Below are 15,036 nucleotides of genomic sequence, written 5' to 3' on the forward strand. Positions count from 1 at the left end.
AAAGGTCTTATTGGACACCTGCAGAATGAATGTTGAATGTTAGGTAAATGTTTTGGAAGGCAGCGTGTAATAGCAGAAAGCTATTATTTTGAAGCCATGTGTTTTTCGTTGTTGAGTGTTTTGTTGTTGGTTTGTGACTCTGGAGACCTCATGTGTTACAGGATAGAACTGCTCCATAGAATTTTCTTGGCTGTAATCTTTATGGATGCAGATCACCAGGCCTGTTTCCTCTGAGGTGCCACTGGCTGGGTCTGAACTACCAACTTTTTGGTGACCAGGTGAGTGCAAACCATTTGCACCACCCAGGGACCATTAAAGCCACGTGTTTTGATGTCAGAAGAATTTTGTTTAGAATTGTAATTCTGCCACTTTTGGCACGTCCCTTAACTTTTCAAAGCCTCAGATTTTAAATCTGTAAAATTGGGATACTTCCAAGGGTAACTACTTCCAAGGGTTACACTGTGAAGAACAAATGACTACTTAAAGTACTCAGCATACTATTTGTAAAGAGCAGATTTTCAATAAATGCTAAATGCATCATCCCTGAAATTTTCTATATAGGAGAACCTAGCCCAAGGCTTTGCACTTAGCAGGTACTCAATACAAAATTGCAAAGAGACTTTCAACTGAAATAAAGCAACATGTGTGCTGTAAAATTAAATCAATGACTGGTAGAGAGGGGGAGAAGGACTCATTTTTCCTTGTGTGACATGTTTTCTCAATGACAAATCCAAGAGACCCATGTACATGGAGGGCAGAGAGAAAGGACAATGTTTGACCCAGGTACCAATAATGTATTAGAACTGCTGCTTTACAGAGAAGAAGGAAAATCAAATGTGATAATGTTTGTCTTGTACAAATACACAGTGGCCTCCTTATGGATTGTTTGAAGTAGGTTAGTCCTTAGTATCCTCCCATCTCCTATTTTATGCCCCAAACTTTTTGATGGCTCCTCTACCCACATAGTCAAGAACCCAGTGTACCTTCAGTTGTCTAAAACCTTTCACTATAGTGCCTCAAGCTAACCAGAGTCCAGCACTCCAAAATCACATCATTCTCTTCTTTCCCTCCTTAAACCAGCTTTCTTAGCATCTACCACTATGGAAATTAAAATCTGATTAAGCTAACTGACACTCAGCTTGGACAGAGGTATGAGAAAACTGATATTCTCACGTACTGTTGGTGGATGCACACACTGGTCCTTTGGCAAGTAATCTGGTAAGATGTGTGAAAATGTTAAATGTAAATACCCTGTCACACAACAATCCCACTTCTACACACATAATAACAGATAACAGTTGAGCTCTTCAAATGTGCCAAACATTCACTGCCCTGGCTTTTTAAAAATAATACCACACAAGTCAGTCCTGGATAGAATCTGGAAAGAAATATTTGAAAAACAACTTGAAGTTTGTTTTTGTTACTGTGGCAAAACACTGGACTTGATCTACAGATTTGATTTGGTATGGCAGCTTTTATGTTTTTATCTATTTATTGTATGACATTTTATGATTTGAGGACATAACACAAACAATAATAACCATTTTTTGAGCACTTACACTGTACCAGGAACTGTCTAGCTCCGTTATAGCATTTTACATAAATTACCATATTTAATCCATGTAATAACTCTAGAAGATAAGTACTATTATTGTCTCCAGTTTACAAATGAGGTATCTGAGGGAAAGCAAGTTTAAGTGATTTAGCCAGGTCAACAGTTAGTAAGTAGTAACGGCAGGATTTTAACTCAGGTAGAGAGACTTTTGAGGCCATGCTCTTAACCACCATGATATGCTACCTTCTTCAATTAATCCTGCAAAAAGGTATAAAATTACATAGCTAAGGTGGGAATGTAAAATGGTACAGCCACTATGGAAAACAGTTTGGTGGTTCCTCAAAAAGTTAAACATAGAATTACCACATAATCCAGCAATTCCACTCCTAGGTATATACCCAAAAGACTTGAAAACAGGGACCAATGCTCACTGCAGCATTATTCACACCAAAAGGTGGAAACAACCGAAGTGTTCATCAATAGATGAATGGATAAATGAACTGTAATATATACATACAATGGAATATTATTCAGCCATAAAAAGAAAAGAAGTTCTAATAGATGCTGTAACATGGATAAACCTTGAAAACATTACGCTAAGTGAAATAAGCCAGACACAAAAGGATAAATATTGTATGATCCCACTTACATAAAATATCCAGAATAGACAAATGCATAGAGTCAGAAAGTAGATTAGTGGTTACCATGGGATGGGAGGAAAGGGCAGTTACTGCTTAACGAGTACAAAGCTTCTATTTGGGGTGATGAAAATGTTTTGGAAACAAATAATGGTGATGGCTGTACAATAGTGTAAATATAATTAACACAACTGAATAGTGCACTTAAAAATGGTTAAAATGGCAAATTTTACATTATACATATTTTACAAAAAAAATTTAAGCAATAAAACTAAAAATCTGTGTAGGAATTTTTTAAATCTTTACTTTTGTGTTGCCATTTTCCATAAATGTAGATGGGAGTATCATTCTTTATTTTACATCTTGGGTATTTTCCCTTCAATACACAATACAAGCGAACGACAACAACAAAAAAAAACCCGTTGCCACTGAGTCAATTCCGGTTCAGAGCAACCCTACAGAACAGAGTAGAACTGCCCCATAGGGTTTCCTAGACACAGAAAATTTTTGCATACTCTTTTGGAAGTTGTGTGGTTACACAAAAAGAATTCATCTTATATACCAGTATGTGACCCTCATCATTAAAACCTTACACCTTCTCCTGAATAAGAAATAGTATTAGCATTAACAATTCCCACCCATTTCCACGGTTGTTGTATTACATGAGATAACGGATAGAAATCACATTCAAGTAGGTACCTAATGGCAGCTTTGTTGATGTTGGCAGTGATTACTATTATTTATTAACTGTACATAGGATGGTGAATGAAGTTCAGAGCCAGAAAGATCTGTGTGCTTAGGAGAGGGCAACGATTTGGATTAGGGTTGTAGCCGTGGAAATAACAAGAAGCAAATTTGAGACACTGTTGTGAAAGAACTGCTGAGATTACTAGTGAACTCATTGTATGGAGAAGAGGTTGAAAATGAAGTTTCAAGTCTGGGGAATGGAAAAAAATCATGAAAAATCACAGGGGCAAAAAAAAAGAACAGGAAGGACCACAGGAAAGCTGAGAAGAGGCAGACATATGAAGGAAATAAGATTATTATTATTTTTTTACCCCTTCTGTGTGTTAGTGGGATATCCAAATAGATGTGTCTCATAGATAAAGAGATGCAGCTTCTATACCCAGCTTAATTTAATCTGACCAAAGGTGTTTTTTAAAAAATTGTGCTTCCTGACCACCCCTGCACACACACACCTATGGCTAAGATCAAGTGATGCTCACAGCTTAAATCTGATGGAGAGAGTTCTAAGTCTGCCATGAGGTGTTCTGTGGAAAAAGAAAGAAAGAAAGAAAAAAAAATACACGCATGCCAAGAGAATTTCCTGAGTTTAATTCATTGTAGGAAGTTTAGCTCATGGGCGAGGCAAGGAGGATGATGGTAGAGCAACCAACAATCAGACTATGTGTTAGACATAGAACCAAAAAGATTTTCTGCCAAATAACCCAGAATTAGGAAGCAAGATTAACAGTCAGGAAACGCCTGGTGGAAGACCTAAAAATCAGGACTGCTTTACCGGAGTGGAAGAGTGCAGGTACTGTGCTGCTTATGACAGTAATTAGTGGGAGATGGGGTCACAACTTCAATGGAGAAGCAGGGATGTCAAAATCCCGCCGACCACCTCAGGCTTCTACTCTTTGCAGTTCTTATTCTCTACCAGTTACAGATATAATTGTTGATCCTTTAACCAGTTAGTACTGATGAATGCATGTCATGCATTATGTATAGGAATATATATTAGGATCTTCAAGCATCTTTCATCTCAGAAGCAGCTTCAATACCCAAGTACGAGGCAAGACAGGAAGCCAAGGCAGCTGCTCAACCTCTTTCTGTCACTCAATTCTAGAAGGTGAATAGATCCCAGAACCTAATACAAAATCCTGAAAAACCACTGAAATGACAGATGGCAATTGGGTCCCAGTATGTGTGGAGTACATGGCAGACCAGAGACAAATAGGGCCAGGTGAGATTTTTCTAGCTGTGCCACTTTTGACTTCCATTGCCTTGGCTAATCCTTGGCCATCTCATTCCCCTTTCTACCAGAGGAAAGAAGATCAGCAGTGCTAGCCCAGTATCAGATGGAAAGAGCAGAATAAACTGGGCAAACTTCTGCCTGGGTAGAGTGGGGAGTTGATAAAAAGGAGCTAGGATTACTCTTTCACTCACCTTAGGCTAGATGATCACAACTAGAAAAAAACAGTTCTGAGAAAAGCAATGTCCAGGCTGAGGATTTCTGAATGGCAGGACTGGGTCAGGGGACAATCTCAAAATGATGCAGAGTGGTTAACACAACACCAGAGACTCACCACATCCCACCACCTTAAGAACAAATGAACTGAGCAGAGCCATCAATTCAAGAAGCCAGGAAAAGACCAACAGGAGTAAACCAAAAGTATAAGAACAGAAAAAATAAAGGGCAGAACTTAAACAAGAACAAAAATCAAAAGAAAATCCAAAAAAATTGGAAAAGATTTATAAAACCAAAATCTGGGTCTTTGAAAAATCTACAGACAAACCTCTAGCAAGACACATCAAGCAAAAAAAATAAAATAAAGCATACACAAAAATAAACAAAATGAAAAAGAAGAAATAACTACACAGATCCAAAATTAAAGAAAATGAAATTTTAATAAAGGACATTCTCCTTTAAAAAGCTCCAAGCCCAGGAAGTTTTTATAGGTGGGTTTTTAGCTAACTTCTGTACAGAAGATAATTCCATTCACAAAAAAGGTGATCCACAAAAAAGTTGATCTGAAAGCCAAGGGAAAAGTTGACCAACTCTTTATGAGGCTGAAATTACCTTAATTTTAAAACTGATTAAGAACAATACAATGCCCACTTCACTTATGAATACAGGTATGGAAATCTTAAAACAAAATAAAACATTAACTACCAAGTTCAACAATGCATCAAAACACACACACACACACACACACACACACACACACACACAATATACTACTCAAAGCGATCTACAGATTCAACACAATCCCAATCAAAATTCCAACAGCCTTCTTTGCAGAAATAGAAAAACCAATCCTTAACTTTACAAGTAATGTCAAGAGGCCTTAAATAGCTAAAGCAATGTTGAAAGAAAAGAACAAAGTAGGAGCACTCACACTTTCTGAGTTTAAAACATACAGAGCTTGGGTGCTAACCAAAAGTTGGTGGTTTGAATCCACCAGCTGCTTCGTGGGAGGAAGACTTGGCAGTCTGTTTCTGTAAAGATTACAACCTTGGAAGCCCAATGGGGCAGTTCTACTCTGTCCTATAGGGTCGCTACGAGTTGGAATCAACTTGAGGGCAACAAGTTTTCCCTTATATAAACAGACAAGAAAAGGCAAATGTACAGAGGCCAAAGTTTATTAGTGATTAACAGGAGCGGGGGTCAAGGGGAAAAAAGAGTTAGTGGTGATAGAAACACTGCACTGATTAAGGGTAGGGTTGCACAGTCCATTAATGTAATTGCTGTCAATAAGCTGTACACATGTAAAAACCTGCATTGGCAAAAGTTGTGCGATAGATATACACAAAAAAAAAAAAAAGAGTAGCTGCTGAGGCTGCTTATGCACAACCAAAAACCTCATGGGATTTGGTTTCTTGGTTTGGAGGATTAGGGTCATGGTTTCATGGGACATCCCAGTTAACTGGCCTAATGACATGGTTAGTGTTTCTGTTTTACCTTCTAGTTTGCTGAGTAGTGCCTGGAGTCTTAAAAGCTTGCAAGCAGCCATTCAAGGCACAACAATTGGTCTCTATTCACCTGCAGCAACAGAGGAAGAAGGAGAGTCAGGCATAGGAGGAGGATATGGAACTTGTAGCTAATTGCCACCATGAACAACTGCCTCCTTTGCCATAAGACCAGAAGAACTGGATAGTGCCGCCATCTACCATTACTGAACATTTTGATCAATGAGTTGTCGGAAGAATTCTAATCAAAAAGTGGAAAATGCAGAACAGAATTTCAAATTCTCATGGACTACAGACTTTCTCCCCGACGTGTCTGTCGGTTTGTTGTACTGTGGGGGCTTGTGTGTTGCTGTGATGCTGGAAGCTATGCCACCGGTATTCAGATACCAGCAGGGTCACCCATGGAGGACAGGTTTCAGCGGAGCTTCCAGACTAAGACAGGCTAGGGAGAAGGACCCGGCAGTCTACTTCTGAAAAGCATTAGCCAGTGAAAACCTTATGAAGAGCAGCGGAACATTGTCTGATGACGTGCTGGAAGATGAGCCCCCCAGGTTGGAGGGCACTCAAAAGATGACTGGGGAAGAGCTGCCTCCTCAACGTACAGTCAACCTTAATGACGTGGATGGAGTAAAGCTTTCGAGACCTTCATTTGCTGATGTGGCACGACTCAAAATGAGAAGAAACGGCTGCAAACATCCATTAATAAGTGGAACGTGGAATGTATGAAGTATGAATCTAGGAAAATTGGAAATTGTCAAAAATGAAATGGAACGCATAAACATCTATATCCTAGGCATTAGTGAGCTGAAATAGACTGGTATTGGCCATTTTGAATTGGACAATCATATAGTCTATTATGCTGGGAATGACAACTCGAAGAGGAATGGTGTTGCATTCATCGTCAAAAAGAACGTTTCAAGATCTATCCTGAAGTGCAACGCTGTCAGTGATAGGATAATATCCATACACCTACAAGGAAGACCAGTTAATATGACTATTATTCAAATTTATGTACCAACCACTAGGGCCAAAGATGAAGAAATAGAAGATTTTTATCAGCTGCTGCAGTCTGAAATTGATCGAACATGCAATCAAGATGCATTGATAATTACTGGTGACTGGAATGCAAAAGTTGGAAACAAAGAAGGATAGGTAGTTGGAAAATATGGCCTTGGTGATAGAAACAATGCCAGAGACTGAATGATGGAATTTTGCAAGACTGATGACTTCTTCATTGCAAATACCTTCTTTCACGAACATAAACTGCGACTATACACATGGACCTCGCCAGATGGAACACACAGAAATCATACTGACTACATGTGTGGAAAGAGACGATGGAAAAGCTCAATATCATCAGTCAGAACAAGGCCAGGGGCCGACTGTGGAACAGACCATCAATTGCTCATATGCAAGTTCAAGCTGAAACTGAAGAAAATCAGAGCAAGGCCATAAGAGCCAAAATATGACCTTGAGTATATCCCACCTGAATTTAGAGCCCATCTCAAGAATAGATTTGACGCATTGAACACTAGTGACCAAAGACCAGACGAGTTGTGGACTGACATCAAGGACCATCAACCATGAAGAATGCAAGAGGTCACTGAAAAGACAGGAAAGAAAGAAAAGACCAAGATGGATGTCAGAGTAGACTCTGAAACTTGCTCTTGAGCGTTGAGCAGCTAAAGCAAAAGGAAGAATTGATGAAGTAAAAGAACTGAACAGAAGATTTCAAAGGGCCTCTCGAGAAGACAAAGTATTATGACATGTGCAAAGAGCTGGAAATGGAAAACCAAACGGAAGAACACGTTTGGTATTTTTCAAGCTGAAAGAACTGAAGAAAAAATTCAAGCCTCGAGTTGCAATAGTGAAGAATTCCATGGGGAAAATATTAAATGACGCAGGAAGCATCAAAAGAAGATGGAAGGAATACAGAGTCATTATACTAAAAAGAATTAGTGGATATTTAATCATTTCAAGAGGTGGCACATGATCAGGAACCGATGGTACTGAAGGAAGAGGTCCAAGCTGCTCTGAAGGCACTGGTGAGAAACAAGGCTCCAGGAATTGATGGAATACCTATTGAGATGTTTCAACAAACAGATGCAACGCTGGAGGTGCTCACTCATCTATGCCAAGAAATATGGAAGAGAGCTTCCTGGCCAACTGACTGGAAGAGGTCCACATTTATCCCTATTCCCAAAAAAGGTGATCCAACTGAATGTGGAAATTATAGAACAATATCATTAATATCACACGCAAGCAAAATTTTGCTGAAGATCATTCAAAAATGGCTGCAGCAGTATATCAACAGGTAACTGCCAGAAATTCAGGCCGGTTTCAGAAGAGGACATGGAACCAGGGATATCATTGCTGATGTCAGATGGATCCTGGCTGAAAGCAGAGAATACCAGAAGGATGTTTACCTGTGTTTTATTGACTATGCAAAGGCATTCGACTGTGTGGATCATAACAAACTATGGATAATACTGAGAAGAACGGAATTCCAGAACACTGAATTGTGCTCAGGAGGAACCTTTACGTAGATCAAGAGGCAGTTGTTCGGACAGAACAAGGGGATACTGATTGGTTTAAAGTCAGGAAAGGTGTGCGTCAGGGTTGTATTCCTTCACCATACCTATTTCATCTGTATGCTGAACAAATAATCCGAGAAGCTGGACTATATGAAGAAGAACAGGGCATCAGGATTGGAGGAAGACTCATTAACAACCTGCATTCTACAGATGACACAATCTTGCTTGCTGAAAGTAAAGAGGACTTGAAGCACTTACTAATGAAGATCAAAGACCACAGCCTTCAGTATGGATTACACCTCAACATAAAGAAAACAAAAATCCTTACAACTGGACCAATGAGCAACATCATGATAAACGGAGGAAAGATTGAAGTTGTCAAGGATTTCATTTTACTTGGATCCACAATCAACAGCCATGGAAGCAGCAGTCAAGAAATCAAAAGACGCATTGCACTGGGCAAATCTACTGCAAAGGACCTCTTCGAAGTGTTGAAGAGCAAAGATGTCACCCTGAAGACTAAGGTGACCCTGACCCAAGCCATGGTATTTTCAATCACATCATATACATGTGAAAGCTGGACAGTGAATAAAGAAGACCGAAGAAGAGTTGACGCCTTTGACTTGTGGTGTTGGCCAAGAATATTGAATATACCAAGGACTGCCAAAAGAACAAACAAATCTGCCTTGGAAGAAGTGCGGCCAGAATGCTCCTTAGAGGCAAGGATGGTGAAACTGCATCTTACATACTTTGGACATGTTGTCAGGAGGGATGAGTCCCTGGAGAAGGACATCATGCTTGGAAGAGTATAGGGTCAGCGGAAAAGAGGAAGTCCCTCAACAAGGTAGACTGGCACAGTGGCTGCAACGATGGGCTCAAGCATAGCAACCATTGTAAGGATGGTGTGGGACCGGGTAGTGTTTCGCTCTGTTGTGCATGGGGTCGCTATGAGTCGGAATCGACTCGACAGCACCTAACAAGAACAACAGACTTTCTGGAGCCATGTGGGCTGGGTGAACCCCTCAAAGTACTGCCCTGAGATAATTTTTAAATCTGAAACCAAAAGTATCTCCTGAAGTCTTCTTAAAACTGCAGTTCAGCTTAACTAATAAAAACTGCCTGCTTTGAGCATTATGCTCTTTGATATGGGATCAAAGCGACAAGAGCAACTCAAAAGATTAGACAGGAACCTTAGGGGGCAGTGAGTTTACGTTAATGGGGGGACAACTCAGAAAAAGAATATAAGAATGGTTGCACAATTCAAAGAAATGGAATCAATGTCATTGAATTATACATTCAGAAACTGTTTTGCTGTGTATATTTTCAATATCAACAACAAACTAAATAAAATTAAACACATACGCATATCATGATTAAGAAGGGTTTAAAGGTAAGGTTTCACCTTTTTTCACCCCAGGAATCCAAGGGTGACTTAAGATCGGAAAATCCATCATTGTAATTCATCACACTAATGGACAAAAGGACTTTACAGGGAAATGACTACAGAGCATAAACAGCAATTCATGGAAATAGAAAACCCAATGGCTAACATGTACAGGACACTAGTAACAAATGAACGCAAATGAAAGCAATGAGAGGTTCCTTTTACATTTACCAGGTTTAAAAAAAATTACTAAGTCCAATAATACTAAGTATCCGCAAGGATTTGGGGAGGGGGAGAAAGCCTCACATATAATTTATGGGCATAAACTGTACAGCTGTTTAGGAGAACAATCTGGCAGTACTTAGGGAAATTACGTATGCATACGTATTTTTTGACCCAACAATCCCAGTCTTGTGCAAATATTCCAGAGTTAGTCTCACAAAGATCCATAAAGGGACTTGGAATTAGATGTTTAGGAGTGCCTGGGTGGCTCAGAAGGTTAAGCACCTGACTAGGTTCTAGCCAAAACACTGGGGTTCGAACTCACTCAGAAGCGCCTTGGAAGACAGGCCTGGTGAGCTGCTTTTGAAAGGTCACAGCCTTGAAAACCCTACAGAGGGGTTCTTCTACGCACACATGGGGTCCCCATGAGTCTACTCCATAGCCAATAACAACAAGGACGTACACACATTAATGACAGAACGTCTGGGAAATCAGAGCTGGAGGCAGTCTGTTTATTCCCTGCTGAAAGAATGCAGAAGAAAATGTGTGAATGAAAAAAAAAAAAAGAAAATTGTGAATGAACGTTATGTAGTACCATGTAGCGGAAACAACGAACACAATTTACAAATCGCAACATGGATAGATCATCAAAATACAGAGTTGGGTGAAAAAAATCTTAGACACAGAACAAGACTTAAGTCCCAAAATCATTTTATAAATGAAAAAGCCATACATTATATAAAACTTTTTAAAGGATACATACATATCTAAGAACATATACTGAGTGTCTATGGAGGCTGAGGTAGGGAAATGTGAGTAGCGAAAGGACTGGGGCAGGGAGGACAAAAAAACACAATAAGAGAAAAAGTCCTTATATACATAATGATATTGACCTCCAAGATGGCTCTCGATGATCCCTGCCTCCTGGTATTCATACCGTTGGGTAATTACTTCCCCACTGAATGTGGACTTCTAACAAACAGAATATGCAAAAATAATGAAATGTCATTTCCAACATCAGACTGACTTTCATCTTGCTTGCCCTCTCTCTCTCTTGCTGGTGCACTCTAAGGAAAACCAGCTACCATGTTGTGAGCTGCCTTGTGACAGGCTCACACAGCAAAGAACTGAGGGAGACTCCAGGCCAACAACCAGTGAGGAGCTGAAGCCGTAGCTGAATGGCCACAAGGAACTGAATTCTGCCAACAACCATGTGAGTGACCTTGGGAGCAGATCTTCTCCAAGTTAAGCACTGAGATGACTACACTGAGGGCTGATACCTTGATTACAGCCTTGTGAAAGACCCTGGGTCAGGGCACTCAGCTAAGCCCTTCCCAGATTCCTGATCCACAGAAACTGTGAGATAATAAATGTTTGTTTTAAGGCACTATGTTTTGGGGTAATTTGTTATGTAGCAATACAGTTATAAACTGAGGTCTATGAGTAACTCAAGACTGAGACTGAACAGCTGAGGTCCAACAGGAAACGAAGGAAATCCTGTGACCTAAATAGTTACTCCCTGAAGTCATAACCACTGATAATATTCTATCCAAATAAAAGCTCCATAGTCGAGGATCATGTCTCTCTGTTATTCACTGCTATATCCCCAGTACTAAGAACCATGTTTGGCACACAGCAGATAGTCAGTAATCTTTGAACGAAAATACTTCCAGGTTTTTGTCTTAACTAAGATTTCTTACTTTTGTCCAGTTCCCACCCCTCTGCACTCTCACATTCTTTGATCCTCAACTCATCACCACCAGAGCTAGGGTTATTGCTTAACACCTGCATAATCACTGCTGCCTTGAAGCCACACGTGCCCTATAGTGACATCTAGTCTGAGCAACAGTGTTAGAAGAGTATAAACAGGCCCAACTGCTGGACGTATACAGTTCATGTGAATGAGCTTGGATGTCGGGCCTCTCATGTCTTTTCCCCTCTCCCTTCTTGCTTAAGACTCCTTCCATATCTTTCTTCCCATTCGCATTAGAAGAAAAAAAAAATCTGAATTAAGGTGCTATTTGTATATATAGGTGATCTTTTCTTTACTTTTCTTTTAGAGGGCCATTGTTCAACGGTCCCAAACTCAGAAGTCACTCCAGGCTTTGTTTAAAGGTTCTGTGTTACGAAGTTCTCTTTCTAGTGAGATAAAATTTGTTAGCAGACAATGAATTGTCATTTTCTAACAAAAAGAAATGTAAAGTCAATCCAAGGCCGTATTAACAAAGGACGTGAAAAGTTCTTGGTTATCAAAGGAATAACGTATTTACTGAAAACAGTCACAAAGCAAGCATTAGGTAACCAAATATTAGACAAAAATAATTTTTCCTAATCCTTTCATAGTCTCTAAGCCTAAAATATCCTTTTCAAATGAATGAAAACACTGTAAACTTATGATTCTCCAATTATCAAGAATATGTCTTTATCACTGCTAAAATCATACTGTAGAAAGACAGAAAAGGGGTCTACCTTGCACAATACCTGGCAATATTTGACGAAATAAACGTATCTCCAGAAAGGTTGACAGACCGAGTTTTAATCAACAAAAGTGGTAAACGCTACCCATAAAAAATGAGACTGTCCAAAAATTCAGACTCTTGGTTAGACATAACATTAGAGAGAGAAATAAGCTCCGGCTATGCCTCATTTACTTCGCTGTCAGTTTTTCCTTTGGGTTAACCTATCAGAATCACCCTTTTGCTTATATGGTTTGAAGGCGTGAGTTGGTTAATGACTAAATTCATCTATTTAAACTGAGTAACGAGGGCAGTGGGTGGTTTTTTTAACATGCAAGTGAAATTGTAAATCAAGTAACAGAGCCCATTTTTTAAAATTAATACTACTGTAAATCAATAACAGAGCCCATTTTTTTAAAACTAATACTAAAAACTCAATTTTCCATTAAGATTCCTAGGATATTTCACGTCTGATGCAATGTGGCATCTCTACCAGAAGATCAAAATACTTGAGTTCTAAGATTCCTATTCTCTACAAAAACAACAAATACAGCCCCTGCCCCTCTTACTAAAAAAAAAAAAAAAATTCTTTTTTTTTAGGCTAGGTTCTACCTATACTGTAGTTTTTAACGTCCTACCCATAGGTCATTCATTGAAGAAATATTTAAGGATCACCTACTGAGCATTCGTTCAAGAAATATTTACGAAGCACTTACTGAGCTGAAAGGAAGTGCACTGAAGACAAAAATAAATAAGACGGAATTAGCCCTCAAAATCTTTGAAGTGTAGTAGAAAGGTTATCTCTTTAGGTGTTTTTTTTCTTTGCTAAGTAAGAGCTAACAAGCATAGGATATTAAACACAGGATAAAGAGTCAATAACGATGCTGGAAGCCTGCTAATGTTTTTCAAAAATTCATCTGCAAAACTTATTTCCTAAAATAAAAACAGAACATGAAATTATCATGCATCGAAAAGGGGCAATTCGCTGGTTAAGCAATTTTTGGAATGGTCATCTCTGGGATATGAATGCAATCATGATGCTAATTTAAAGTGTCACTGATGATTATGAAAAAGCAGAATAAATGAGGGACCCATGACTAATTATAACATGGCATACGTTTTCCTTATCTTTATAATCATCACATGATAAATACTCAAGCACAGGAAAGTTACCACCGTAAAAAACAACACCAAAAGTAACCCTGCTCAGAAAATATATACATATAAAAGTCTACGTTATATGTATTTGGTAAACTTTCCCTCAAAAGAAGGATAACTGGATAATTTTCAGTTTACTCTAAACAAAAATAAATCAGTGAGTATAGCAATTAAAACACAAACTAAACGCCATTTCAAGCCATCTCAATAAACACAAGCGAAATCTATTTAGCATGTTATCAACTTTGACCATATTGATTTGATATGTTATCTTTTTTAAACAGTCAAGTCGCTAAAAAAAAAAAGGCGTTGTTGTAAACAGCATTTCAACGATGTTAATACAGTAAATTCTACATGATGCCCTAAGACTACAAATTTTCAAATCGAGACGCCAGTTTGAAAATAAGTTGCAGCCCCTTCCTTGTATGCTACGTAGTAATTCCAAGTACTAAATCCATAACATGTAAAAGCTTCTTGAATAACCAAAGCCATAAAAGAGCTTTATATTGCTTTTCACAGTCTAGGAATGTTGGAAAGTTGATCAGCACTGCCTCCTTTTTTTTTTTAAGGCATGATATATGCCACAAGTTATTAATATAAGACAAAGAGTTCAGATGCTATTTCTTTGTGTAAGAACTCACTGATTACAAAACCATCTCCTTTGGAAAAGAAAACAGGACTTCATGTTGAGACATTTTGGCCCTTATAAATATTACGCAAACCATTCTTGACACCTTATGTTCTGTCCTTGCGGCCGTGGCAAAGATCCATCGCACACATTCTGAAACATTCGGAATGCTTTCAAAAGTAACTAAAGGTCTGGTTTCAAGAAGAAAGACATAAATTAGTGCTTTCAAGAGAAAAGGGCGCACCACTGTGCTGCTAAAAGCTGGTAACTGATATAAAAGTAACAATTCGCAGTTAAGGCCGGAGATTATCCACGGTAAGGCACTTGAGGGTCCATGCTTACCTCTATCTCCGTCACCATATACGGTATGAAACAAATGTTTCGAGGGATGCGTTTTCTAAAAGGTACCAACTCCATAAACCTCCCAGAGGACGACCAGCTCTAGAATAATCTAAATAAGAAATTAACACCCTCAACGATAACACACCAACTAAAAAAATACAAGAAAGGAAGCTACATCCCTATGTCAAGACTTGCGTGGTTTTTCAGGAGGAAGGGTTTCCGGGCCTGGGGCGCGCACGGGTTCCGGAGAGCACCAGCCAGAACTGCACAGAATTAAAAACCGGTTCTCTCGGCCGGACACTTCCCTCAAGACACGGGCCAGGGGGTGGGATCTGCAGAGCCCCCGAAGAGTGCCAGGCTGGACAGGATTCCTCAGGAAGGAGGAGAACAGTCACCTGAGCCCCAGGTGTCGGCGACAAGAGCTAG

This window comes from Loxodonta africana, chromosome 1, assembly GCF_030014295.1.
Source record: "Loxodonta africana isolate mLoxAfr1 chromosome 1, mLoxAfr1.hap2, whole genome shotgun sequence".
Classification (NCBI taxonomy): domain Eukaryota; kingdom Metazoa; phylum Chordata; class Mammalia; order Proboscidea; family Elephantidae; genus Loxodonta; species Loxodonta africana.